The following is an 11338-nucleotide window of genomic DNA, read 5'->3' as shown; positions in this document are numbered from 1 at the left end:
AACCACCAATGCAACTAGTTACAACTTTTCACTCTTTTGAAGTGAGTCTTGTTAAGAGCCAACCTTGTTAAATGTTACAAAACACGTTGTTAGGTGTGACCTTGTTAAAGGATTTGAATTACCCTATTATGAGTGGCCTTGTTAGAGGTCTTAAGACACTTTAATTTAGAAATGCCACCTTGTTAGATGATTTACAAAAATGACTGTGAAGTCAACTTTGTTAGGAGATTTTTTCATTGCTACAATTGTTAGAGAGTAACAATGATTGACTTGATTGATGAAACAATTGATTTCTAGATTCAGATCACTGTTTTGGTTTATCCTCTGGATCCTTTTTTATTAGAATATTCTTTGCAGCTCTTAGGATGTTTTGCTCTAAATCATATATCCTTCTTTATTCGCATCTTATCTTCTTTCACAACTTCCATATTTCAATCCACAGCTTGACCTTTCATATAAATGAAATCCAATGTCAAGTCGGCTTGAATACCCTTACAAATAAACAATTGACATCCACTAAGTCGGTTTACATAAACCAAATAATAAACATAATTATTCAATTGTAAGTCGGCTGATATTGAAACTGGGTCACTTGGTTACCACTAACTTCATTGGTAATCGAGTTGACACGATTTACACCGAAGCCCTTGGTGACCGACCTGATTTGGTTTGCACACGAATCCCTTGGTGATCGACCTAGCTCAGTTTGCACTTGAACACTAAACTTGGCTTCTTCTGAACTTCTACTCGATTGATTTTGGAGTCTTCTGAGCTCGGTTACTACTGACAGTGCTCAATTAGAGTATAACATTTGTGTAACATCAATGACAATATACAATTGAATAATTGTTATTAACGTACCCCTTCCATGAAGTTTTATAGGTGCTAAATGGAAGTTTGAACCATGACCAAATCTCTAACAATAATCTATGCTTCCTATTCAAATATGAGATTAATTGATTATCTCATAGGGGTAAGATTTAGATCAAGAATCATTCATTTAGTTTTGAAAACATTATAGGCAACAGTTCTTGTGTTTAATATACATAAATTGTTTGTAGTGTCCTTTGATTCTTAATTTTACTTCCCTTCATTTCTTTATGGTTATTTCTCGAAGTACAATTGAAGTTCATTTCAAATAATTAGAGCATGCATATTTGTTGTTCATACATCTGCATATTATTGTTGCATCACATACATTCGCATATTTTTGCTTATTCATAATTGAGCACATGTTTACACATTCTTACTTAGCTTGAGTTCACTTAAAAGAGCTTTGTTTGAGCTCTAGTTTTGTTGAGTCTAGTTGAGTTTTAGTTTTTTTAAGGGTTTTGCTATCATTAAGGCTAGTGCTTTATGTACAATATATCTACGCATTGTAATTAATCTTATGAGTCTTCTTTCTCCGTGAGCCCGGAGCCATGTACGAGAGCCATGTACTGTGAGCCTGCTTTCTCCTTGAGCTATAGCTGTGAGTCGTTAGCAACCAGATCTCCTTTCAAACACCCACAATATGCTCTAGCTTGGTTTTGTTTTGCATCTCCCAGAGGATTGGTGAGTGTGTGTTGGTCTTCCGTTCGCTCTAGCAGTTTTGTGCACTTGTTGTGGGGACTACAATTGTTTTCTGAGCCGGTTAGAGGGAGAGGAAGACTTCAAACTGGATGTGACATTTTTCAGTGATTGCGTTGACACCAATCACTCGTTGATAAATATGTCGTGTTTATATTGACTGAACTTCGATTTTTGGCACTTCCTTTGTGCACACAAGTTACCAAGCAAGTGTTTGACAAAATGCCTTTGTAAACCACAGTCTTCTTTGCATCAGCTTCTTGTTGTGGGTTCACCTCTCTTAAACGTTGGACTTGTGTTTGGTGGTCCCTAGTGTATCATGGACTGCCTCACTTGATCTAGTCACACTCCAACAACTCCAACAACTTGTTGACCGCTTGTCTATTGTGGAGACCAATAATGCTTCTTTCGTCATCCACACTCTCTCTTAAACTCTTTGATAGGTTGTGTATGTCGAAGCTGAGAATTGTAATCTCTGGGATATTGTGTGGTCCCTAGTCGTCAATACTACAGGCCTCAAATTAGATCTAGACTCTATTATCAAGCATCTCAATGAACTAGAAACTATCAAAGAGAAACAGTTGGAGGTTGTAGAGAGGCATTCCTCTTTGTTGTCTGAAACTGAAGACAAGTTGAATACTTGGGCCTCCTTGTGCAACTCTATTGCCATTGCACCCCTTGTTGATGTTGAGTTGCTGGTTCAAGGGAAGATGGATGATGAGCATGCAAGGCAAATTCGTGAATTGAACCTGTGGGTCCATGGTCTCCCCCCTAATGCAGACCCATTTGTAGCTAGGTACTCCTTTCTCACGGACCATCTTGGTATCTTGGACATCACACTTGATAGGCGTTGGTTAGGCCCTAAAGACGCTCTATGTATTTGGTTTCTGTCCCTCTCTAATAGGTTGTGGGCTCTTAGGGCTAAGAGGAAGTTATTCTCTCTTCCCATCAAGATCTACTTGGATAAGGATCTCACGAAACCCCAAGTGATCGAGCTAAAGCATTCTAGGAGCCTTGTGGTTGAGGTTAGGTGTAATGGTAAGTGGGAAGTTATCCATAACCTCAGGGCACTTATTTGCGATTCTCCTCCTAGTGGTTGGGTTTCGAGACAGGCCTCCAAGACTACATGACGTTCTTGCCAACGGTCAATCAAGGGTGGACCCTACTCTAACTCTCTTCTTGTCAACTGTTGGAATGATAATGGCTCTTTGTGGTCCCTCTCGGGTCTCCTCCATGATGATGTTGATTCTGCGGATATCCTAGTCGTCACCGAGACGCATGAGAGTCCCGTTCGTCCTCTTCTGGGTTTTGTTGGGTATCAATGGCTCTCTCCCTGTAGGGAGGAAGTGTGGACCTCTAGTGGTGTTCGGGACTTAGGTGGTGTGGGTTGTTTGGTTAGAGATGATATGTTCAGTGCTACCTTGTTGGTCCACATCGATGTCCATGCTAGATTCATGTAGATTTGTATTAGTCCTACTAGTTGGCGTTACAGGGACATATTTATCATTGTTCGCTACTTCCCCCCTACTTCTTCCCTGTATGCCATTCACAGTGCGGAGGATAGGGGTCCATTCCTTGACTTGTATGAGTGCATCTCCAAATTTGCGGCTATAGGTGATATCATATTACTAGGGGATTCTATTGCCTAGACTAGAGATTTGCAGACTCCTATGCACAACCATTGCTCTGGTTGGACTTGCACTTTTGAGATGCATCACACTTGCCTAGGTCTTCAACGCACCTCAGAGGATTGTCATGGGCCACTCTTTTGATTTACGGTCATCACCTCCTCCAGCTCTATGAGTCCTTTGACCTAGTGAATCTAAATGCCTCCCTTGCTTTCACGATTTGGAGTTGTTCATTTATAGGCACCATGGTGGAGGAGCCAACGTTGTGGATTATGTCCTCGCTTGTGCCCCTTTCATTCCCTCCATTCCCCACTTCACCATCACTCACCTTCCCTTGGCGGACCATGCTCTTCTTAGTCTCCTGCTTCGCTTCTCCCACCATCATTTGCCTCCTCTCCTCATCTACCCCACCTCCTATGCCCAACAAGTGCCTATTTGCATCCGGCCTATTTGTTTCCACTTCCTTGAGAGTGATGGTGACCTTTTCCTCTTCCATCTCTGACAGCTTCTTCCCCCGGTTGGTTCCCTCTTGTCTTGTGAGGTTTCCTCCATGTTTGACATTTTGGCTGCTGTGATTTGGGAGTCTGCTCACCTCTCCATCCCCCACTACCCCCCTCGTTGTGCTTTCCATCGTAGTGCTTGCCCCTTGAATAGCTGGTTTGATGATGACTATATATCCTTCCACCACCGCCTGCACTCTGCATTCTTATCACACTCTAAGGATTTCATTAGTATCCACCACTCCTATAGTCATTTCCTTGGCTATAAGAAGCGTTTGTTCATTTCTTCCCAGTGTTGTTCCCTTTGCGACACTTTATCCCACAACCTAAAGCTTTTTTGGCGTACTTTTCTCCCTCACTACTCCTCCCCACCCTCCACCCTCAACCTCCACTCCCTCACTGCCCATGCCTCCACTTTCTATGATATCCCTGGTTAGCCTCCTCTCCTCTTTACCCTACCTCCCAACTACCACCTCTTCACCCCATCCATCATTTGTGAACCCATCAAATTCATGAGCTCTAGTAGAGCTGCAAACAAGGAGGGTTTTCAGGTTGAGCTCCTCAAGTTTGGTGTCTCCATCCTGGTTTCCTTACTTCCTGTGCTCTTTAATAGTATGGTTTGTAGCGACTTCCTCAATTCATGGTCAAGGTACATCATCTATCTAATTCTCTAGACCAGCTTGGCTTCAAATCCATGTAACTACAAAACTATCATGATTGGACACACCTTTGCTAAGCTCTATGCTACAACCTTGAACATTATTCTTTCTAGCGAGCTTGATAGGAGAGTTTGCAATGCTAGAGATCAGGCTGGTTTTTGGGCTGATTACTAGACTACGAACTATATTTTGACATTGCGGGCTATCATTGAGGAGGCTTGTCATCATTCGACGAAAGTCTATTGTTGCTTCGTGGACTTTTGTAACGCCTTTGATATCGTCCTGTGGGTTGCTCTCTTCCAGAGATTGAGAGACATCAGTATTTCAAAGATTTTGTTGACTGCCATTATGAGATTATATGAGAGTGTTACTAGTAGATTGAGGACACCAAGGGGTTTCTGAGCTTCTATTTAGAGCACCATTGAGGTGAAACAGGGCTGCCCTCTTTTCCCCACTTTGTTTGGTATTTATATTGATGACCTGGAGACCTTCCTCAAAGACTCCTCACTCCCTGTGGACGATTGCTACTTGCATCAGGTCTTCATCTCCATTCTCTTGTTCACCGATAACATGATGAACCTTCTGACCTCCTCTCCTAAGAGTCTTCAGAGACTCCTCGACGGCTTGGCCTCCTTTTGTGACCTTTGTTAGCTCTCTGTGAGCAAGACTCTAGTTATGGTCTTCAACTTCTTGAAGATCTCCCATCTGCACTTCTACTTCCAGGGTCATGAGATCGAGACCACCACATTATATGTGTACCTTGGGGTCACGTTCTCTAGACCTTGCTTCAGTTTGAGACTTGCCATCCAGCCTAGGGTTTGCAAGGGTATGGGCTCCCTTGCCATGCTAAAGAGACAATGCTTCAAACATCACTTCCAGGACACTTCATTGAAGTTGTCCCTCTTGGACTCCTTGGTTAGACCGATGGTTCTTTATGGCTTGGTGGTATGGGGCCCCTCTCTCCTTGATTTTGGTTGGGATTCCATCGAGCATGTCCATACCCTTTTCTTTGGCATATTATCAGATGTTATTGGTTCACCCTCCATAGTATTGTTCCTGCCAAGTTCGAGGCCCATCCCTTTAGGTTGGTTGCCATTTTCGATTTGATCTGGTTTCTTCACCATCTTTGTAGTTATATTGACTCTGTGGGTGACCGGTTGAGATACTCTTAGTTGGCTTATTGCTCCTCTGTCATTGTAGCGGATTCAGATTCGTCCTCCTGGGCCCATTGTTGGTTTGTGCAAGCTTCATCTTTGTTGAGCTCGATCGAGATTGATATTGACCATCTCCCTCCCTTCCAAATCTCTCTCGATGCTCCCGCCCACCTCCTCCCAGCAACAAGAATTGAACTAGCATGTCAAACTTGACATTTATAGATAGTATATCACCACAACTTGTTGTAACCCTGCATGCGGGTTATGCCCGAAGATGGCCTTTTATGCCGAGCACTTTCTGGTCATCAGAGGCAGTATTATTATGCCCCCCGCTACTTTTCTCGACGTTGATGTCATGGCTTACACATCTCTCTAGGCTCCTTTAGGGTTGGCTCCTGCTAGCTTTGGATTTAGACAGATCACCACATGGACAGAGAGGATCGGACTTATCACTTGTGTACCTTGGGCACGACTGAGATGGAGGTCCATTTCATTTTCACTATCCCGCCTACTATGAGATTTGTGGGAGATTCTATTGCTTCTTTATGGAGTGCAACTCCCTCACGACCCTTTTCAACTATACAAACCAGAGATGCCTTGCACTATATCTCAGAAAGACTATGCAGCTCCACGACCACACCTCACAACTCTTATTCCCCTAGATAGTGACTAGTTTCCATTGCATTTATTTTTGAGTCCTTGTCTAGATATTTCCTAGGTGGCTCCCTTCTCATCAAGCATCTCGAGGCTTGTCTTTTAAGTCTTTTTGGGTTTTCCATACTCTGCTTCCCCCGACACCTCTATGTGGGATTCTTGCTTTTTCCTTGCATCAAGGTCTTATGTGATCTAGGTTTGGTTGGGTTTCTATCTGAGCATCTTCCCAATGAGAAGGAAGCCTATTTTTACTTTTTAATTAACTCCTAATGCTAGCACGATGTCCCTTTCGAATTGTAGTTGCTAGCACACTTCGTCAAGTAAGATCTCGAAGAAGCATTACATATTGACATCTCCAAGTGATTTCAAAGGCGGACTCATGAAGACAAGATCAATACAATGATCCACAACCATGGAACCCTAAGAGTGCCAATCCGAAGTCAGAATTTGCTGTGTAGAGAAAAATAGTTTCATCAATTTGAGTGCTCATCCTTTGGAAGTGAATGTCTTCGACTTCATTTTCGAGGCAATGTTCGAAAGAGAAGAAGAATAACCACCAAATTAATGAAAATACTTCTAGTTGTTCAAACCTTCGGAAAACATATGCCTCGATGACACCTTTTGTCTAATAGGAAAGGATGGAGTTTCTATTCCGGAAGATATAAATATGTGAAAATATGAAATTTGGATGCGAAGACAGGTTTTGGAAACACCAAAAAGTGGTTTATGATGGAGTAGTTTGTGAAGTGCAAACCCGAGTCAAAGGAAATAATTGTCCAAGCCCTAAGGGTAGAAAGTAAGGTAAATAACAAAGAAAGGATTTGTGAGGAAAAGAAAGCGAAAAGGTATCCAAGGCATCAAATGAGTATTGCTTGCGATGCTATCCTAAATCAAAGGAAAAGGCAAGCTTACAGAAAGGTGGGTTAATGTTTCCTTCCCTACGCATAGTGATTTTGAGTGCAAACCTTTGTTTCAGATTTGAAAGTAAAAAGGGTAGTTTCCATTAGGCCAGACCAATTGATTCAGTAAGTGAGTAATCTCACTACTATAGGAGATTTAAGTGAATTTTTTGTCCATCAGATTAATGAGTCACTATATGGGTAGAGGTAAAATGTTTTAAATAGCCGTTCTCTACCTGGTTTATTGCAAATCAAATCGTTATGACCGTTAGTTGTGAGTTATTTCGTTCCTGTGGCACAAACATTCAAAATTTCCAAATCTATATGGTCGAATTTCCCCCAAATGGAGTGCTTCATATTGTAATGACTATTTTATCAAAGCAATTTGTATTCTTTGTGTGAAAGTATAAACTAATGGAAATTAAAGTAGCATGGTATGATCACCTGATTTGATTAGAAAGTGCGTCAAAGAATTTCTCTAATACTTCCTTCAAATTCAATGACCCAGGTGATCTGCATAAAGGACTCAATACCCAACCCATCCATCCAATTACTCAGAAATTGAAAGAGAGCAGACTAGTTGAGGCGGTCCGGTTCCCTATGGTCGCGCAAGCACCAGAATTAGTAAAGGAATGTATCAAAAGATACAATCCAGAGAGAAAGATGATATTGCTACCTGATCAATCTATTCCGTGTTCTGTTAACAAAGAATTGATGCAATCTGCATTTGAAATCCTAGTAAAGGAAGAGTATTGTGACATTGATTTTTCTTCCTTTGCATCGATGTTCAATGTGAATAAGACTTTGAGGAGAGAGGACATGCAAAGAACTTGGTTCTAGACTCCTCTAAGCAAAAAGAGTAAGATGCCGAGGACCCTTTTTGGAACCAATCTAAAGAGAGAAATAATGGATATCTTGGTACTATTGCTAAGAATAAAAGGAAAGGAGGAAATTCTAGATTTTACTGAGCATCACTTCTTCCTGGTTTAGGCCATTTGTGCTAAAGGACTGCAAATTGACTGGGCCCAAATTATATGTAAGATTTTGCCTCTCGGTTAAATTTGACAAAAGGCATTTGAGCAGTCCTTTTTGTCTTCATATCTAATATACGCCCTAGCCACACATCATCTCTGGCATGGTCTTCCCAGTATTGAGGAATTTGATGAAAACACCAAGGTGTATGAACTCTATCCTCATCTCCAACTGCAGAGGAGTTTTGAAGAGTATGTAAGAGTAAATGATGCATTCACAATGAGGTTGTGTTGGGAATTGCAAGGGTGCCTTGAGTGAAGGTTCTCATTAGAGGCCATATCAACAGTCAACCAATTTGGATGTTGTTTCATCCAATTTCCATGTTTCTCCTACCTAAGAATTGATGCATTTGATGGCTTTCCCAAGAGGTTCCCTAGATATCCTGAAGATAAGGTAGTTCTTGTTGAATTGTGTAAGAAAATACTAGAGGTAAACACCTTATGCTCCAATGTCAAGAAGATAGCCGAGACTCCTTTTCCAATAGTGGTAGGACCTTATTCTTGTGCCTCAAGATCTGATGCCTAGAATCTAGTTAAAGCCTTTGAGAGTAGGATCAAATTAATAAATTATGAGGTGATAAGATCCCAGTACCTTTGTAAAAGATCATTTGAAGCTAGGGTACGCTCATAGGCATGTTCCGGAGATTGAAGACCATTAGGCTGGGTGTTATGATGAATACCAAACCAGAGAAAGGTACTAGTCCTGATTGACAATAGATGAAATTAAGTTGTATAATGACATTGTTGATGTTAGTGATCTTGTAGATAATGGCTCCTACATGCATCCTTGAACTTATGAGCAAATCAAGAACACTCCTATAGTGTCAACTCCACCTGTAGGTCCTGTCATCAACATAATGGAAGTCTTGATGCATGGCATCATCAAGAGGATGGAAAAATGGGTGGAGTGGACTAGAGCAAGGAAGAAGAGAACTGGAACTGCAAGTTTTACTAGTGGAGTAGCTTTTGGGACAACCCAATCAATTGTTGCTACAACAACATCAGCTAGACCAACACAATTTGTTAGTGGAGAGGAGAGCAACCTCCTGAAAGGAATGTTCAAATCACTCCAACTTGTGGAGGAGGATCTCTACTAGATACGAGAAAGGTTGGAGAAGAAGAGAAAGATAAAGGCAAAGCAAAGGAGGAAGAGAAACCAGTAGCCAAGGCCTCCTCCCTGGTGTAGGTCATCAACCTCAATGCTGAAAATAACCCCCTGGATGGTCAAGAATAGGAGGCATCTCAACAAGGTGATACTCTATCCCTCTCTATTACTAAGGCAACCTCTTTTCCTTTTGCCAGCCAAAGCAAGGTGACACCTCCAGTTGCTAGGAAGCTGTTTGATCCTACAACTCTACAGTTAGTACTTAGTGTCCTTTCAACTCAATCTTGGTTGGAAGAGACTATTGATCGAAAAAAGAGAAGATGTGAGGGAAGTGCTCCATCTAAGGATCTTATTCTACAGGAAACTTTAGGTTAGCCAATTCCAAAGAAGGCAAAGAAGCAAAAGACTGTAGCAACATTGGCTACAAATTCTTCTAAATGTCATATGTTGGTGGAAATTGCAAAACTTGAAAAGGAGGGAAAATTTCATGAATTAACTCCCAATGATTTCAAGATTAGATTGGTTGACATAGGCATTCCAATGTACGATTCTATGGTTAACATATGGAAATCAACAAATGAGAAGATCAAGGATAGATTGGAGGAGTTAAGATCAGAAAAAGGGTATTGAAAGCCTTGAATAAAGAATTGATGGATCACATCAGAGCTGCACTTGGAAGTACCTCCACAAGCACATTCGACCCAAGTGCAGAGGAGAATAAGAATTTTCTACTTAAGTTACAACAGGAAATGTAATTTGTCAAATTGGTTGTGCCTGGATTGATGAGATGAAGGCCCAAGGTCCCCCTCTCATAGAGAACCTCGGGAATCTGCTGTTAGACATTGATAGATTGAGAGAGGCAGTGTCAAGCCATCAGACTTCAATGCACAAAATATCAGAGAGCCTAATAGAGCAATTGGCTCTATTACAAGAGATGATCGACATGAAGACTAATGTTGCTGTGAGCCACGAGATAATCAAATCAAGCCAAGAGCCATTACTGCATTGGAAGTAATCATTTGAATTCAAAATTGAGAGCTTAGTGAAATTTGGAAATGAGCTAAAGGATGTATATGATTTAGTGAAGAAAGTCATGGATAATATATTCAAACATCTAAAGGTTCTACATACTGAATTATATGTCAACAATAATGGTTAGTTGGTAGAAATTGAACGAATGAAGACTAAGTTTTTGGTATTCATTGAAGAGGCCAATGATCCAATTGAACTTCCAAGTGTCAAAGATCCCAGAACTCTCAGCAGTAGATTGTGTTTTCAAGCGTGCAGTGAAGAAGCTCCAATCAAATATCTCCAAAGTTGAAGAATTAATATAAATGCACGATTACTGGATGATTAGAGATGACAACATTCTCATTCCAAGTGTCCATGAGATGAAGAGTGTAACTAATGCAATGAAGGCATACAGAGCAAAGTCTGTAACTCTTAGAAAAATTGATGCTCTAACAAAAGATTACATTCTCCCTGCAAACATATGACAAGTTTCACCTCTCTCTCTCTCTCTCTCTCTCTCTCTGTCTGTCTGTTTGTCTGTCTGTCTGTCTGTCTGTCTGTCTGTCTCTCTCTCTCTCTCTCTCTCTCTCTCTCTCTCTCTCTCTCTCTCTCTCTCTCTCTCTCTCTCTCTCTCTCTCTCTCTCTCTCTCTCTCTCTCTCTCTGTGATATTGTAGAAATATTTGGCATTCTCCGTAGGATAGAATTTTGTAACGGATGATAATTAGTCATCCTATTTTTGGTATGTTCAAGGATGCTTTGATCGAGTAATCATGAAATATAACTATCCATTTCCAAAAGGGCCTATAAATGTAAACTTTTGTGAAGTAAATAAGATCGACAAAATTTTGATTTGGGAAAACCCCTGTAGTTGGGACTACTATGTGAGACTCTGCATCCATATTTTAATTCTTTCATTCATGTTAGTCTAGTGTTGGTTCTTGTATGGTTCCTGAAATGAAATGTGTTGTTGATGAAAACTATGGGATTCCAAATAAATTGGGTTTTGTTTCTTTCTTGTCAGTGGTAATAGCTTTCTTCCCTTAATTTGTAGTATTATCTCATTTCATCTATTCTATACTAGTGCAGGGGCACTTAGGAACAAGAAGCAAACTATGAAGACTATGAAG

This window comes from Cupressus sempervirens, chromosome 4, assembly GCF_028749045.1.
Source record: "Cupressus sempervirens isolate cs-2001-9-10 chromosome 4, ASM2874904v1, whole genome shotgun sequence".
In the NCBI taxonomy this organism is placed as follows: domain Eukaryota; kingdom Viridiplantae; phylum Streptophyta; class Pinopsida; order Cupressales; family Cupressaceae; genus Cupressus; species Cupressus sempervirens.
This window is presented reverse-complemented; position numbering follows the sequence as displayed.